The following is an 18,792-nucleotide window of genomic DNA, read 5'->3' as shown; positions in this document are numbered from 1 at the left end:
AAATCGTCCTTGTCGGTGTGGGTCAGTGGATTGAGTGTCAGCCTGCAAACTAAAGGGTTGCCAGTTCAATTCCCAGTCAGAGCACATGCCTGGGTTGCAGGTCAGGTCGCCAATAGGGGGCATGCAAGAGGCAACCACACATTGATGTTTCTCTCCCTGTCTTTCTCCCTCCCTTCCCCTCTCTCTAAAAAAATAAATAAAATCTTTAAAAAAAGAAACTACCATTATCAACATTTATTAAAAAAATTAAAAATATAAAAAGAAGGAAATCTTGCCATTTGCAACAACATGGATGGATCTTGAGGGTATTATGCTAATGAAGTAAGTTATATAGAGGAAGACAAATACTATGTGATCTCACTTATATGTAGAGTCTAAAAACACACAAAACACCCATAGAAATAGAGAACAGATTGGTGGTTGCTGAAGAGGCAGGTGGGTGGAGAATGGGGGAAGGCTGGTCAAAAGTTACATACTTCCAGCCATAAGATAAATAAATCCTGGGGATGGGGATGAAATGTACAGCATGGTGGACTATAGGTAACGACATTGTATGGTATATTTGAAAGTTGCTAAGAGATTAAATTTTTTTATGTGTGTTTTTAAGTATTTCTTATTCATACAAAATCTCATTTTTGACTCAACTCAGAGGTAGAAGCTCTCAGAGAGGACAGCCAACATCTGTTGGCAATCTGCTCCTGGTGTTTTTCTTTGTCTGCCTTCATTCTTTTAGCCAGAAGTTTAGCATATTCTGCAGCCTCTTCCTTATTTTTCTTAACATGTTGTTTCTTCAGAGCCATACACCGACATTTGTGTTGCAGGACGCGTGGAGTAATAAGATGCTGAACCTTGAGTGCTTTGGACCTAGGTTTCTTACCTTCTTTGATATTGGTGGATACCATCTTCTTTAGACAGATTAAAAAGAGCTTCTAGCTCTTTTGAGCCCCAGGTGACAAGGCACAGTAGTATCAGTGAGATCAGGAATATCTTTTTCAATGACCAAGTTGAGAACACTGAGACTGGCATCCACAATGCAACCCCGAACAGATTTGTGCTTTCCCTCTCCAGTCCTTGGTCTATAACAGGAGTGCTGCTTACTCAGCAGCAGGAAGACACAGCCATGGGTCAGGGTTCCCTGCTTTATGGGGAGACCTTTGTTGTTCCTACTACTGATAAGAACTACATAATCCTTTCATTCTTCACCTAGAATGCCAGTCAGCAGCAACTTCTGTGGCCATATGCTTCTCACAAGAGGTACGAAGTGAATTCATTGCCCACTTCAATGAGTTTCTGGCAGCCAGTGGCTGGGAAAGAGATGTTCAGCTTCATCCTGAAGCAGCCGACTGCCCCCGGAGGGCCACAATAAAGAGAGTAAATCTTGAAAGTTCTAATCACAATAAAAACGATTGTAACTATGTAAAGTGATATATGTTAACTAAACTTATTGTGGTAATCATTTCTCAATATATACATATATAAAGTCATTATATGCTAGATCTGGAATCAGCAATTTTCAACACGGGTGCCATGGTACACTGGTATGCGGCAAGAAATTTTCAAATATGTAATATCTGACTATTTAGTCAGGGCACTGATGTCTTCTCCCTTAGATTATCAAATAAAAAAATGACAACAGCCAACACAGCAATAGCCATCTGGTGTGAATGAATAAAAACTATACTTATTTTTTGGCCAGATTGGCAAAACTATAACACATATTTTGATGTGCCACAGAATTTTAGTAATTAGTTTATGTGTGCCATGAGATGTAAAAGGTTGAAAATTGATGCCTTCAACTAACAATGTTATTGTGAATAACATAGAAAAAATATTTATTTTCTCAATAAAGTTAGAAAAATAGAAGAAAAAAAGAAAGTGCAAGACAACCAGGGTGGAAGATAATATTTGCAAAGCTTACATCTGATGAAGGACTAGTATTCAGAGTAGATTTTATAAACCCTGTAACTCAACAACAAAAATACAAAAAACATAATTACAAAATGGGCAAAGGACTCGATAGACATTTCTCCAAAAAAGATATACAAATGTCTAACAAGCATTTGAAAAGATGTTCAGTTTCATTAATCATTAGAGAAATGCAAATCAAAACCACAGTAAGATGCCATGTCACCGCCCAACTAGGACCGCCATAATAGAAAAGATGAACAATGATAAATGTTGCCAAGAATGTGGAGACACTAGAACCCTCATATATTGCTGGTGAAAATGTAAAAGGGTGTAGCGGCTTTGGAAAACAGTTTGCTGTTGTTTGAAAGTTTAAATATAGAGTTATCATATCACCTAGTAATTTTATTCCTAGTTAGCTACCAAAGAGAATAGAGAACATGTGTCTATACAACAGCTTGAACACAAATTCTTATAGCAGCGTTATTCATAATAGCCAAAAAGCAAAAATAATTCTAATGTCCATCAAGTGATGCATAGGTAAACAAAATGTAGTATATGAGATCTATCCAGAAAGTATCCAGCTATGTCATATGAAAAATAGAGACATTTATTGAAGAAGATACAAGATACAAGAAACATTGTAATAGGACAAAGATGCCTTACACCCTTTCAAAGTAGGCACCTTGGACCTCACACAGTTCTCCCAATCACCATCAGCTACCCTGTCATATTAATCTGAATCTCATTGATGGTCTGAAATCTTTTACCTTTCAAAGGTGATTTTAGTTTTGGGAGAAGCCAGAAGTTGCTGGGTGCCAAATCTGTGCTGTAGGGGGCCTGAGTCACCCACTAGTTTTGATTTGATTTTTCACCAAAAAGCTCTGCATGAAACATGATGAATGAGTGGGCATGTTGTCGTGATGTTGCTGCCAGTTCCTAGTTGCTCATAGCTGCGGCTGTTTTCTCTCTATAGCACCTCGCAACTGATGAAGAAAATTGAGGTAGTACTGCTTATTAATTGATTCACCTGGAGGGGCATACTTGTGGTGGACAACACCTTCCCAATAAAAAAAACAAAACAAAACAACACACAGTTAACATGGTCTTGATCTTGCTGTGACTTTGCCACACCTTCTTCAGGCACGGAGAACCTGGTGACTTCCATTGGGATGACTGGGTCTTCATTTCCAGATCAGAGCTGTAGACCCACCATTCTTCTCCGGTTATCACGTCCTTGAGGAAATCTGGTTCATTGGTAGTAGTTTGAATCACACCATTAGCAACTGCAGCACGATGTTCCTTCTGCTCTGGTAGCAGAAGCTGTGGAACAAATTTTGCCATGATGTTTTTCATGCCAAGATCCTGAGTCAAAATCTCGGACAAAGTAGTGTTTGAAGTCCTCAGATCAGCTTCTAATTCTCGCACCATCAGTTGCTGATTTTTGTTGATAGCAGCCTGTACACGTTCAGCATTCTCAAGTGTTCTATTTGTTGCAGGCCTTCCAGACATGGATCACTTTCAACAGATTTTTGACCATCTTATTTGAAGTGTTTGTGCCACATTTTTAATTGCACTGCACTCATTGTGTCAGTCCCCAAAGGCTTCTAGATCATCTGAATAGTTTCCACAGAGGAATGTGCAAGCTTAATGCAAAATTTGATGCAGATCCATTGCTCTGCTTGCTCAGTCATTTTGAAAGCCACGGCCACACAGTACACATGCTCACTTAATGGCCTTTACTGCCCCCATTGACTAGTACAGTGAAGTCATCATTGTTCACAAATGCACATTCCAGCCCACTCTCCGTGGCTGACAGTTTACATTGATGTCATGCAAACTGTTCTCATTATATAAACAATGGCTGGACTTTTTTTTGACAGACCTCATATTCATACCCATGGACTATTACTCAGCCTTAAAAACGACTGAATTACTGATACATTCAATGAGTCTTGAAAACATTACGCTAAGTGAAAAAAGCCAGATGCCAAAGGTCATGATTATGCTTATATGAAATGCCCATAGTAGGGAAATCCATAGAGACAGAAATTAAAGATTGCCAGGGGATGGAGGGAGTAAGGCCCATTAGTCCCTGATAATGGGTATAAGGTTTCCTTTTGTGGTGAATAAAAGGTACTTCAGATACATTTTAGATACTTTAGATAGTGATGATGGTTGTACAACTTTTTTCAATATATTAAACATAATTGTACATTTTATAAAGGTAAACTTATGGTATCTTATTATATTTCAGTTTTTTAAAGTTTAAATACCTTGTGAGATCAATATTTATGTTATTCATTGTATATGTTTGAGGACACTAAGATTATAAAGTTTAAGTGATTTACTTGGTCTCAAAGTTAATAAATGCACAGCCGATTAGATCAGATTTTATGCCCCAAAGTATGTGTGCAAAATAATATATATGTATGTACATAAGTAAATGTTTTTATATTTATATGTAAAAATTGATATTTTTGCAGGAACCCAGTGATGTATTATTCCTTTTATTTCCGGTCAATTAACAACAGCCATGTACAGAGTTTACTCTGTGCCAGGCACTGAGGACACTGAAAGAAGTAAAGTGGCCCTTTCTGCAGTAACTTCACTAAATTACCTTAGTATGCATTTCCTTGGTAGGAATTACTTTCGTATGTTAACTGTAGAGAAAATAATAAGAGAAAAGTCTACTCTGGGCCTTTAAGGGAGCTCAATCTTCCCATACCCAGCCAGCCCAGACACCTCATGCTATCACAGGACCTCTGTATTCCTGGTCTGTATGTACACCGTTTAACACTTTCTTCTAACTACAAACTCTCACTTATTCCTGGGATGGAAAAAATGTCTGTCTGTCTCTCCTTGATCTCCCCATGTCTTCCAGGTGTCACTATTGACTTTAGCCCAGTTTCTCTTAGGACCAGGTAATTGGGCGGACTGTCCCGTACACTTTAAAATGCTTAGCTGCATCTCTGGCTGCTTCTCACTAATGGTAATAGCAACCCTTCCCTGTGTGACAACCAAAATGTCTTTAGACACTGCCTATGTCCCCTGGAGGACAGATCGCCACTGGTTAAGAACCACTTCTTAGCCTGACCTTTACTCTAAGGCTCTTGCTAGCTTGGGCTGCTTAGAAAGCTGCCTTTCCTGAACTGTGTCCCTCTAAGTCAATCCCCAGGAACAGTGTACACCCACTCCAGCACCAGGCTGCTTGTGAGGGGTTGGGGTGAATTCCTTAAAAACATGTTTTCAGTGCTTCTCTTCAAAAACATCTAATTAGCTCTATCGAGCCACACAAAATACAGTGTGTAGTATATCTCTTTCTAAAGATCCGTTTATACCCCCAGAGAAAGGCCCCTGATGTATTATTTTAGTGCCTGGATCCAAACAGTGTCAGCACAGGCTTCCTGTGAAGAGAAAGTCAGTCAAGTCAGGGAGGGTTTCTGATCACTCGATGCACTGACTGCTCTGGTCCTGCATTTTGGCTCTTCTCCATGCAGCATTAAATGGAGAGCTGCTTCTGATGAAAAGAATGTAAGTGGGTAGGAACAACTATCAGGCCCTGAGTTTAGCTGTTCTGGGTCTAAATGGGGAATGCAACTGAAGAACTTCCAATCTACCATGAGCAGGACAATTGTGAGGGGCCGACCATAGCAAAATGCCTGCAAAGTAAATAGTTGTGGATGAGCTATGTTGCTTAAGAACTTTTCTGTTAGGAGGGGCAGCTTATTCAAGACAACTCCGAGGAAAAAAATTCTATTGTTCCTGCCTTGTGGAGGGTCAGTTCTTGTGAAAATTGAGAAATGGATTTATTGGAACTTTCTGCGACAGATATTCTGTTCACCTAGTTTGGGGAAAAGAAAGGGAACTGACTGGTTCACATTGTTGGGAACCCCAAGGAGTGGGCCAGGATCAGGCTCAGAGGGATCATCCAGTCTCTCCATCTCTCTCTCTCTCCTTGCTTTCACATTTGTTTCATTTTAAGGCATACTCTTTCCTTGTGGCAGATAGTCATCATCAGCATCTGGTTTTCATTGTTTGTACCAGTTCCAAAAATGGGCCCTGGTGGGCTCTCCTTGACTTACATCTGTACCTCCATACCCATCACCATGTCAAGAGTCAGGAATGGGAGCAGGTCCTCTAGTACCACCTGATTTTGGACACCAGAGGAGGGGAAGTGCTGCTGAGAAGGGAAAATACGAGAGGTCAGCAGACTTGGAAGCAGCGTTAGGCCTCCCCCTGCAGTCCTTCTCCAGCATGCCCCTCCGGGCAGTTACTGTCCCTTGGCTGCCCTTCCATTGTCCGACATGCTTCAGCTGTGCTGGCGTCCATAAGTACTCTACTTTCTTCCACTCATGCTTCAACTGTAGCCTTCAAAGCCCACCCATCAACAAGAACAAAATGCATACAATTGAAGCCTGTCACAAAAATGTTTGGAGCCTCTTCTTGTGAAAGAGGAGGGTAAGAGTCCATCAGAGACCTTATGTAGGCAGTTGTCTTGCATCAGTGAGTATGTATGCGCTGATTCAACCCATTCCAGGCAAAAGGGGTCATTTCATTTATTCGAATTCATGTAAAGCTTCAGGATCCTCTCTGAGATGAGCCCTGGCAAAGTAGAGCTGCAAGTCTTAGAAAGCTTCTAGAGAAGTCTGGCATTCACCTTATCTATTCAGACTAACCCAAACTTAAAAATTTATTAGGATCACAGCAGTAGAGGCCAATGGCTGGAAACAGAGCTTTCCCTAAGGTTCAGGCTGCTAAAGGTCAGATCATGGCCTTCTCTCTAGGGAAAGTTCCCTGGAATCTAATCAACATTGCTGGGCCTGTTCTGTGCTCAGAGTTGGACCAGGGGACCAACGACTAGTGAAAAACCACACTGAACCCCTAAGAGACCCAAACACATCTTTCACCCTCATAAAAATATCACTTTCCTTGTATGACTTTCATAGCTCTGACAGATTTTTTGTCATGTAGTGTTTTTTAAATAGTGATGATATTAGAAGGATCATGAAAAATCCTATAAAAACAAGAGATCACAAAGTTTGGAACATTATGTTGGGATCCAAAGGCTTAAATAGACTCTCCACCACTTATCTTGTTTTGGACTACGAAATGGCCTTGGCCTCTGGGCCACTGGTCAGGGACTTGCTAAGGACTAACCCTGCAGTGACTACCAAAGACCTCACCCCTGAGTCTTAGGGGAGGCCTGCATCAGTTGTGTTGACAGTGTCTAACAGTCATATGTACATAAGAGCCCAAAGGAATTATCTTCTCTCTGATTTCTATATGACATTTGGCAAATACCAGAGACTCTCGACCATTGCCGCAGGAAGAATCACCTGGGAAACTTTCAAAATATACCCATGCCCTGCCTCCATCCTCAGAGTACTAATTTAATTAGTCTCAGGTGAAGAACAGACATTAAAATGTATTAAAAACTTCCCAGGTGATTCTATTGTACAGATAGAATTGAGAACCTCTGGCTTATTAAAAAACTAGGTGTTTTTTTTTAGCTCTTTCTATATGCCATTTATAAGCATTTATTATCTCTTTCAAGTCTCATAACAGCTACATTAGGTAGTTACCATTATTATGCTTATTTTATAGATGAGACAACTGAATTTAGAAGAGCATAGTCTTTTAAATAGCCAGGAAGTTTCAGAAGCAGGAACCTGTATCTGGTCTTCATGGCCCAAGGGTCCGCATGTTCAGCAATTACATTATGCTGTTCCTTACTATATTATGCTACATTCTGAACACATAAGATTATGGCAACCAAGTCCAGAACAAAAGCAAAATATATGTTATCAAATTGGAATAGGGGGATAAAATGTCAAAGAATTGATGAGGATTTGCTTAATCTAAAACAAAAATTTTGCTGCCCTACTAGCTGTGAGGTCACTTTCTTGACCTCATAGACACTATATACAGTTTTTTTTTAGGGGGAAGAAATGATGACAATGACAAAAATGATGTGGCAATAATGTACGAATATTAGTGCCCTCACTCTTTCTTTTAGGCTTTTAGAAAAATTTATAAAAGGAAGGTAAACATGCTCAGGCATACATACAACACAGGTTTTTAAAAGAATCTTAAAATTATCTGCACCAGCCTTCTAATTTTGTATTTGAGGAAAGTAGGACTAGAAAAGTAAAGTGACTTCCTCAATTTCACACTAATCTCCCGTCTTAGTTTGGGCCACTTTTCCATGTCCAGGGATGGAGAGCTCCTCCGGAGGACAGGTCTGTAGCACAAAGTGCACAACATGCTCTAATAGTGTTCCTCTAGCCTATGTCCATGGCATTGCCCATGGAGCCACGCTCATGTCAAGAGTCACAGAACAGTTTGCAGGGTGATGGCCTTCCAGGGATAGTCTCGGAGCTATGTCTGCCATCATCTATGCCCAAAACAATCTCTCTTCTAGCATGGCTACCTAAGCCATGAGAAATGAGGCCCCTGGAGCTAATAAGCATTTGGGTTTTGCTTTCTTAAGAAGTGCTTTCCAAACTGGTTCTAGATGGTCAGGTCAGAAATACTGAGGGTACTTATTCAAAATATATATCTTTGGGCCATGAGCCAGAAATGCCAGAATTTCTGCATGTGAGGCCCCTCTTAAAAAACTACTCAGGTAATTCTTCTCCACAGGAGCATTTAAGAACTGATTTTAGGCACCGGACTTTCCTGCTACAGGTGGGTTTCAAGAAGAGCCAGAATAAAGACAGTAACTTCACAGCCAAAAAAGCTCTTTTTACTTTCTCAGTTCTGAGTCTTAACTTAAGCTGGGAGGCACGGCATGGTACTCGGAAATCCCTGAGGCTCTCAAGAAACACCATAACCCAAGCTGGAAGGCCTAGACAAAGAGTTATATGATTCCTTCACCTTTTGATTTTGCATGTGGGAACCAACAGAGCACTGAAACTTGTGTACTCTCTGTCTCCAGAGGTCCTCAGCTCCTGAACGCCTTATCTGCTGCCAAGAGGACCATCTGAGGAGGTAGATGGCAGAGCTGAGACAGTGTGCCTCAGCTCCTGCCCTGCTCAGCAGTGATTCCATCAATCTGTGGCTTCCCAAAGAGTGACACTCTGACACTCCTATGGTCGCCTGCCATGTTGATACTTTTTGTTGTGTCCCTGGGGAGTCAGCCTTTTGATGTATGCTAGCAATAGACGTACACATCAAACCCTCCGAAGAACACACAAAGTCCTTACTTCTTCTTTCTGTGTTTAAACAACAAAACAAAAATCCAGAAAGAACACCAGGTGCTTGCTCCTTGAAAGGAAGGCAACTCCTCCATATAAAAGGCATCTATTTCCTTTTAGTCTAAGACTTATTTTTCAAGCCATAGATGTGTCTTTATAGCCTCATAGTACCAGGCCTGCTTGATGAAGAATGTGAAGTATCTCAGAAATTTGATGTCATGTATCTGTGATGCAGGTAGATGCTCAAGAACAAAGAAGGACAGAGAAGAGCTGCCCCTAACCATCTGTATTTAAAGTCCCCATCTAGCTATTTAAACTAAACTGAACCATATATTATTAGCAGGGACGAGTGTTTATTACCTAGGCAAAACCTTTAGTGAGTTTCTTCAAACAGAATCAAATCCATATATAATCAGTAGATTTACTAAATTAGAAGATGGAAATATCCTTATTTTCCAATCTCCTGAATAAACAAAACCTGAAGTTAAATCTGATTGATATTCTTAGTCTAAATCCCGTCCAACATGTTCAAAATTTTTACAACATAGTTTCAAACTACATTACAATGAATATCTATTTTGGATGAATATTAAACTAGAATCTGATCATCAGATACAGTTTTCAGTTCTAGAAGGAGATGTGGTAACAAAGAAGGGAAATCGCAACAAAAGTGTGGCCCTTGGATTCGGTCCAGAGGCATGCCGCTGTGTTATGAAACTCCATATCTGATTACTACAGACTCGCTCCAGAGTGGTTAAGGCTGGGCCCAGCTGGAACAGGACTGATGCATTACCATCCTCAGTCAGGAACTCCACCCAGGACGGTGCTCGTGTGTCTTTGTCCACAGAGGCAGCTGTGAGGATCTGGGGAAGATGAAGGTGCAGACGAAGAGAGGAGTTGATGCTAGCGAGGGAGCCAACTATGAGGATGCGTTTCTATGTAGCATGCTGGTGGAATCAGGTGAAGAAAATCTCCCGTTTGATTCCAGTTGGAAAGTAATTTTCTTTAATCACAAGACCTGTTGTTTTACTCTGAGCCAACTACCTACAGTCAAGGTTTCTCAGAACCGAGGGTGCAGTGAGTTCCGTGGCTGGGCCGAGACACCTGCCACTGGCACTGGCACCAGCCCATTAAGGGCTTGGCCTGAAGAGCTGCCTGTTAAACAGCTGAATATTGAAGCCATAACCATCCAGCAGGAAAGTTTTGTCTCCTTCCCAATCTCTTAAACACACAGGCCCCGGGCGCCCCGATATTGCTGGCACTTAAAGGAGATCCTGTCTTTAAAAACGAATGGCTTTTAACCACGAAAATGATCTCATTCACTTTTATTCTAGAACTATTTGAATACTTATTAATACTTAATAAGATTTAATACTTACATGTGCCTCCCACAGTATCAGAACTTTGTTGTTTAAGTCTTAATATAAGACAAAGTTGCAAAAAAAACTAAACTCTATTTCTGCCCTAAGTGTTTGTACAATCTATTGTTAATAGTATTTTACAATACAAACTGTGGAAATAAAGAGGAGCGCGATCTAGGGGAATCTGAGTTGTAAAAAGCAGATAAAACATCAGTATATGTTCATAAATATCCAGCACTCAGTTTTTTCAGAGTCTCTTTTTCTTCTTTATGGGGGAAGACTGGACAGCTTTGCAGGTGCAGGGGAACATTTTGTACCTGGATCCAGTCTTTGGCTATTATTTCTTCTCTGTCTCTTGAATATATCTGAGGATATGAAAAAGGCAGGAAGAGATATAAAGGGTATTTCAGTCAATGAGATCATCAATATGTTTTTTAAGTATTTATTTTTATTCTGAAGCATGTACTTTACCATGCATTCCAAGCATGTATTTTTCCACACATTTTTCAGATTCTTCACAATCACCCTATGAGATAGGTATACTTCTTATATCCATTTTATAACTTAGGCTTAGATATGCTATGTAACTTGCCCAACACTACTTAGTTAGAAAGGGGTAGAGTTGGTACTTAAGTCCAGCTCGCCTATTTTCAAAGAGTATTCGTAAATATTATCAGATTCTACTTCCTGCTGTAACTAGCTACCTACCAAATGTTTTGTATTGACATGGTGTTAGGAGTGGGGTAGAAGGGGAGAGTAATTCTGGTTTGGACCAGAAATTGTGGCATTCAGTTATTTCCCAGCATGTCTGGAAAACTGACAGGATGAGCAAACTAGGCATATGTTTTCATGAAGTGACAGAAAGCAAATGCTATGATTATTGACCTTCGGGGCATTTGAAAAACCTCTAGTTAAATTCCCATTCTCACAAAATGTTTCTACAAATCCTCAAGGCTCATATATCTGCTACAGTCCGTTCAGACCCATGGACTTAGATTGAAAACATCATTTTCAAGGGAAGAAGGAACCAGTCACAGCAAGCTCCAGACATTAACCAAGTCTCAAGCATAGTGTGTTTCCTCCTGCTCACTGTCGCCTGCTGCTCTGGCTGCCATCCACTCTAACCCCATGGCAGTGGAAGTTGAGGGTGCGAGCAGGGGAAAGATTATAAACCCTTATGAGGGATTAGAGTCGATGCAGCCTGCTTTGGTGTAACACAGAAAGCTGCGCTCATAGAAAAGAGAGCACCGAATCCTACCTTATCTACTCCCGAACCCCATGCAGCTTTGGTAGCTTGGGTGACAGGCCTGAGAAGTGGCAAAAGCGTCAGCCATCACAGAGTAGTTAACAAGACCTGCCAGGGACTTCCAAGAAAAATTTCATGTGGAGAAAGAGACAGGAGGCTTCACAAAAATATTTTTTTAAAACATACACATGTGCACATATGTACATACACAAGCACACCAGATATTATTATTTTAATTAATTGTTTGGTGAATTAATTATTTTACTTCTTAGAAAACTTTAAAAGATTGATTGAAAAGTAAAGAAGGCTTCACTTAGCAGTGAAAAAAGAGGTTCATGTCAGGTGATAAGGCCGGAAGGTAATGAGAAGAAATCTGTGGTTTGATCAAAGAGCAAAAGCACTACTTTAAAAATGAAGTGACTTTTCTATCTTCTATTAACTCCTTTTATTTTCTCTTTGGCAGTGGCCCCACTGAATTCTATGGAAGCTCCAAAAAATGTATTTCTCAACAGACTGCTTCTCCAAAATCATAAACATACTGTGCAAGAGTCTATTATTTGTTATAATTCAAATAAATGTCAAAATAAAATGTTAGTTGCTTTGCCATTCATAACAGCCCCTTTACACTGTGAAAGAAATAGTAATTAAAGAGGGCCCCCACTGGATGCCATTGATCTTTCACTGGAGATTGATATCTTTCTGTAGGAAATAAGAACCAACATAATTTCAAATGCTGATTGCAAAAAAAATTAGACTGTAGTACTGTTTTAAAGCATTAGTACTTACTAATTTGTATTTTTCTATAAATTGCTTAATATTAAAATGAAAATAATGTATCATTTCATATATTATATATAACTTATATGCATGCTACAAAGTTTTGTTTATTTTTTATGTTTTGTTTTTCTGTGCTTTGAGGGTGTTTCCAATGCTATTTTTATGGGTTCATATAATAAGCTAAAAATTGGACAGATTGCCATGAAAAATAATTTCTGTAGAAGAGTTTATAATGTAAATCAACAGTTACAGTGGTAAAATACACCATGGAAGCACAATGGTGGATTTTTGTTGTCCCTTGTTGTTTATTAGTTTTATGGGACTTTGTTTTGTTGTAATCAGTTTAGTTTCTTTGCTTTTGGACACTGGGAAGGTTTAATCTAATTCCAATCCCAATGATACTTTTTAGATACACCTTGCTCCTTCATCTGCTACATTAAATAATTTGAACTGATCTTCTGTAGTAAAAATTTTTAAAAGTCCATTTGAAGACCAAAATAATCAAGTTATTTATTTAAAAATGTATCTTTGGCCACATACCACATGAGCTAAAAAAGCCACTGACCTCATGAGTTTATATTCTACATACAGCTTAATAACAAAAAGCAAATGATATGGTTGTGTGTAAAAAGGTAATTAGTACAATGAAAAAGGTCAGAAGGTAATAGAGGGTCTTGGGAGCCTCTATAAGTACATTGTATTTTAGTATAAGTAGGATGGAAAGCCCCCTGGAAGGTTTTGAAGCAAGGAATGGTATAGTCTAACTTATTGTGTAATGGGCTCACTCCAGCTGCTCTGCTGTGACTAGACTGAGGAGGATAGGGGCTAGAAGAAGATCAGATAGGAAGCTGTCCCAGGTAGCCAGGTGAGAGAACATGGCAGCATACACCAGAAGAGTAGTTGTGGAGATGATAGACATATTTTAAAGGTGATGCCATGGGATTCGCTGATAGATTGGATGTGAGGGAGAGAGAAAAAGAAGTCAAAGATGGCCCTAAGGGTTTTGGAATAAATAGTCAGAAGGATGGAGATAGCCCTACTTGGAAAGCACATCATAGCTGAAGGGTAGAATTATTGGAGCAAGAACTCCACTTAAAAAGTGGAATTTGTACTTCTGGTTTCTTGACCGGCATGCACGAAATGTAGAGGCTCTAACTCCATCCTAAGAAATAAAAAGCTGAACAAACTGCAAAATCAACAACTGTTGTTTAGATGTGTCAGAGAACTGAGGTCACGGCAAACTGCTGCCCCCAATTTGGAAAGACAGGCCAATACACAAAATCACAACTTCCTGGAGAAGAAGCCCATGAGCAGAACCTCTGCACCAACCAGTGTACGTGTAGGAAAGCTGGACGTGTAATTAATGAATTACTGGGGGATCCGTGCGGGCAAGCTTGGAAGTTTAAAACTCCAGGGAAACCAGTCATACAGGTAGCCCCGACTTTGTGAGTTTTACTTACAGGAGTTCTACTAGTCCCTCAAGATGAATACCAGAAATAAAGTCTGTTTATGATTCCAGCAGGGGAGAATGAAATAAACCATTTTAAAATATGCCAGAGCATTCTGTTCTTCTTAACAAGGCCTGCCTAACTGGCTGGGGTTTTATCAGAGCACAGCCTGACTGGGGAGGGGGAACACTCAGGTACAGCCTCCCTAGCCATTCTCTCTCACCTAAGGGAAGGACAGAATTGAGAAACGCCGGGAGAGTCTGCAGCGCAGGGGTGCAGGTTCACTGTGAGACTGAAATCTAAGTATAGGCCTCATGAGCATGGCAACCTAGGGCAACCACTAAAAATTTTTAAAAATATATAATTGATATACTAAGAAAGTATGTAAAATGGAATCATGTAAGATGCTCATTTAAAACCACAAAAGGTACCAAAAGATGAAAGACAAAAAATGGGAACAAACAACAAAGGCAACAAATGAAAAACAATATGAATAGATAGTAATCCAAATTTATCAGTAATCACTTTAGATGCCAATCGTCTAAATACACCCATTAAAAGGCAGATTGTCAGAACGGATCTATAAACAATATCCCACTATATACTCTTTACAAAAAACCCACTTTAAATATGAAAACATGTAAAGATTGAAAGTGCAGGGGACTCAAGGATTCTGGGAAGATGGCAGACTAAGGAGCAATTTTTTTAAAGATTTCTCTTCACTATATAGCAGTCCTTGGGAGAATCTGATGTAACAATTTTGGAACTCTGGAGGCTATTGAAGGCTTGCAACTTCTATAAGAATGGTTGGATGGTAAGAGGCAGTTAATTGTAATTAATTTCAGCTCTCAGCACAGTAGCGTCTGCCCATCCCCCTTGCCTCAGTCACAGAGCAGGCAGCTGTGAACATGTCACAGAGCAGCCTGCGCATAACTTGTGAGATTTGGGGTGGAAAAAAAAAATGTCAGGAATCTGTACTCTGATTGCTGATTTCCCTTCTGATCACAGAGATTTAGACAAAGAGGCAGGAGCCCCACCCCGCATTGTTCCAGGTCTCTTCCCCTCTGGCTCAAGAGACTTCCAGGTTTAAAGGGCCAGTGCCCTTCCCCACTTCATTGTTCTCTCCCCTCCACCCCCACCCCCTTTTGGGAGCCAGACGTTAAAGACCAGGACATTCAAAAACAATGGCATATATGGGACAAATTAGAAAGTAACTGTGTATGGCCAGGGAAAGGCTCAGAGAAGACCTGAAAAGTTCTTAAGTTTATCCCTCAGGCTGACCCTCAGCACAGATAGACTACAACAAAGAAACAAAAAATAAAAACAGTAACAGAAACAGCAACCCCTGGAGAAGGGAGAGAAGCTCATTTTCAGAGGTACCCCACTATTAGATTTAAAAGTTCAGTTTTCAAAAACAGAAGCGAGAGAGTGTGAATAAAAATACCTGGTGTCAGATATACTAGACTATCTTAAATACACTCAAAGAACTAAAGAAAGATGTGAAGAAAGTCAAGAAAATGGCGCACAAACAAAACAGAAATACCACTAAATATATCAAAAACCTAAAAAGAAATCAGAAAAAAAAAATCTGGTGCTGAGAAGTACAATAACTGAAGTGAATAATTCAGTGGAGGGATACAAAGGCAGATATGAGCAGACCGCAAAAAATCAGCAAACATGAAGGCAAGAAAATGACAGTTACTGAGTCTCAGAAACAGAAAGAAAAAAATTTTGTCTATCTCCAGAAACCCAGGAATGCCTCATATATATATGCATCTTTAATAAAATGTTTAAAATTTTGAAAAAATATTAAATGGGTGAGGCTTTATATCAAAAATATCAATAAAATTGAAGAGGCTCTGGCTAGGCTAACTAAGAAAAAAAGAAAGAAGATGCAAAACACTAGAATTAGAAGTGAAAGAGGGTATACCATAAAAGATCCCATGGACAGTTAAAGAAAAATCCAGGAATTTTATAAATAATTCTATGTTCACACATTTGATAACCAAGGTGAAATGAAACAATTCTTTGAAAAATACAATCTTCCAAAATATCCAAGAAGAAAAAGAAAATCTGAACAGGTCTGCATCCACTAAAGAAAGAGAATTAATAATTAATAATTTAAAACAGAAAGCACTAGGCAGAGATTGATTTGCTGGTGAATTTTACCAAACATTTAAGGAAGAAATTATACCAATTCTCTACAATCTCTTTCAGAAGATAGAAACAAAGGGAATACATTTTATCTTATTCTGGGAGGCCAGCATTATGCTAATACTGAAACCAGACAAAGACGTTATAAAAAAAGAAAACTACAAACCAATTATTTCTCACAAATACAGATGCAAAAATCCTCAACAAAATATTAGCAGATCAAACCCAACAATGTAAAACAGGAACTCTATAGTGTAATTGACCATATAAGCAGTGATTTATTTCTGGGTTCTCTAGTCTATTCCATTAATCTATATATCTGTTTCTAGGACAGTATCATATTATATATCTGATTATTATAGCTTTGTAGTATAGTTTGATATAAGGGAGCATGATACCACCCACTTTATTCTTTCTCAGGATTTCTTTGTCTATTCAGGGTCTTTTGTTGTTCCATATAAATTTTAGGATTGGTTGTTCTAGTTCTGAGAAGCACGCTATTGGTATTTTATTGTATTGCATTGAATCTGTATATTGCTTTAGGTAGTAAAGACATTTTAACAATATTAATCCTGCCATTCCATAAACATGGTATGTATATCCTTCCATTTAGTCTATGGTGTCCCCTTCAATTTCTTTCTCCAGTGTCTTATAGTTTTCAGAGTACAGGTCATTCCCTTCTTTGATTAACTTTATTCGGTGACTTGGTGAAATGGAAGTTCTAGGTGTATGTTAGAATGAGAATTAAAATAAAAAAGAAATTATGCCCTGGGCAGGAAGCTCAGTTCATTAGAAGTATCATCTGGGTACTCCCAGGTTGTGGGTTTGATCCCCGATCAGGGCACATAAAAGAAGCAACCAATGAATGCATAAATAAGAGGTACAATAATTCAATGCTTCTCTCTATCTCCCCCTTCCTTTCTCTCTCTCTAAAATCAATAATAATAATAATAATAATAATTATATGCTGCAACCAAGTAGAATTTATCCCAGGTATGCAAGGCTGGTTCAACATTTGAAAATCAATTACTAAAATCCATCACATTAACCGTCTAAAGAAAAAAATCACATGGTCATATAAGTTGATCCAAAGAAGCATTTGACAAATGCAATCCTTAGTCATGATAAACACTCTCAGTGAACTAGGACTAGAGGGGAACTTCCTCAAATTGATAAAGAAGACCTGAAAAACTATATAGCTAGTATCATCCTTAATGATGAGAAACTTGAAGATTTCCCACAGAATTAGGTATAAATCAATGATGTCCCCTCTCACCACAAATTTTCAACATTGTATTGGAAGTCCTAGATAATTCAGTAAGACAGGGAAAGGGATAATGGGAACTCTCTGTGTTTTGCACTCAGTTTTGCTGTGGACCAAAAACTTCTCTAAAACTTTTATTAATTAAAAAACCTAAGGCAATTGTTAATTATAAATAATAACACACTGTTCAGGAAAAGGGGAGTTTGTCATATTAGATTTTTTCAAGAGCAAGTTTAGACATCAACTTTAAATAGAAGCACAAAAATAGAATGAAAGTATAAAGATGGAAAAAAAACTATCCAGACAAGATACAGAAAGATGGCATTATTATTTTAATATAAAATTAAGTATATCTTAAGGCAAGAATATTATAAAATACAAAAAGGAACATTTTACAATTATAAATAATCAATTCCTTAGGAAGATATAACTCCTAGATATGATTACACCTAATAAGAGAAACTCCTTCCACTTATTTTCACAGTTGATCTCTAAAAAATTCTGTCATCCCAAATCCATTCCTGTACTGGCTTCTGGCAAACCAAATTTGAGAATGCAAGGTTGTTTCAACACACAAAATAAATAATAAATGGAACTCACCACACTGACCACATAAAAGAGAAAAATCAGGTGATCACCAGAGTAAACACAGATAAATCTTTGGCGAAAATTATTACTCGTTCATGATAAACAAAAAACAAAACAAAACAAAACTCCACAAACTAGGAGCTTGGTGTTTCTGTGCTTAGTTTCAACTGTAAATAGGCAATTCCAGTAATCACAGCCTTGATAAAGGCATGACATCCATGGCATTAAAGTCTAGGTCCCAGCATCCGATAAGCCTCCAGGACCAAGTGCTAGCTAAGATCGAGAGGCGTTTAAAATAGGTGACAGAGGAAAAGGGTGGTGGAAATCACCATAACCACTCTCGGTACATATCCAGTCCTTTAAGAGTGACAGATGGTGTGGGACAAGATGAAAGGACAGCTATGGGTACTTGATTTAGCTCAGGAGAAACTCGGAGGTGTAATTCATGCTCTAGTTTCCTTGCAGCATGAGGCTGAAGGCGCCCTCCAAATTGTGTCCTGGCTCATGCTTTTCGCATTTCCTTTCTGGCTTCTCTGGAGAGCAATTCCCCTGGACAAGAATCCTTGTCTCAGAGTCTGCTTCTGGGTTAACTCAACCTAAAACGTTCTGTTGTAAGTGTTCACAGCATCTTGTACTTCAACTTTATATTACTCAACGCATGAACAATTACTTTTTCAAAATCCATCTGCCCTACTAGTATGTAAACTGCATATGTCAAGGGACTGGGTTTTCCCTACTTCTGCATCCCTGTTTAACCCAGTTTGCAACATATAGATCAAAATACATATTGGATTATAAATGTATGTATGAATGAACAAACTAAGAGGGTCAAAATTAATTAGTGAAGTGG

General features: G+C 38.9%; 1 pseudogene; it reads right to left on the bottom strand.

Moving 5' to 3' along the window:
• Nucleotides 1-629: 629 nt before the first annotated feature.
• Nucleotides 630-1,338, bottom strand: LOC129072003 (40S ribosomal protein S6-like; annotated as a pseudogene).
• Between the last annotated feature and the right edge of the window lie 17,454 nt (nt 1,339-18,792).

This window comes from Pteronotus mesoamericanus, unplaced genomic scaffold, assembly GCF_021234165.1.
Source record: "Pteronotus mesoamericanus isolate MK-2021 breed Mesoamerican mustached bat unplaced genomic scaffold, CSHL_Meso_final contig_291, whole genome shotgun sequence".
Taxonomy (NCBI): domain Eukaryota; kingdom Metazoa; phylum Chordata; class Mammalia; order Chiroptera; family Mormoopidae; genus Pteronotus; species Pteronotus mesoamericanus.
Note: the sequence above shows the minus strand (reverse complement) of the source record. Positions and strands in the feature narration are given on the sequence as shown.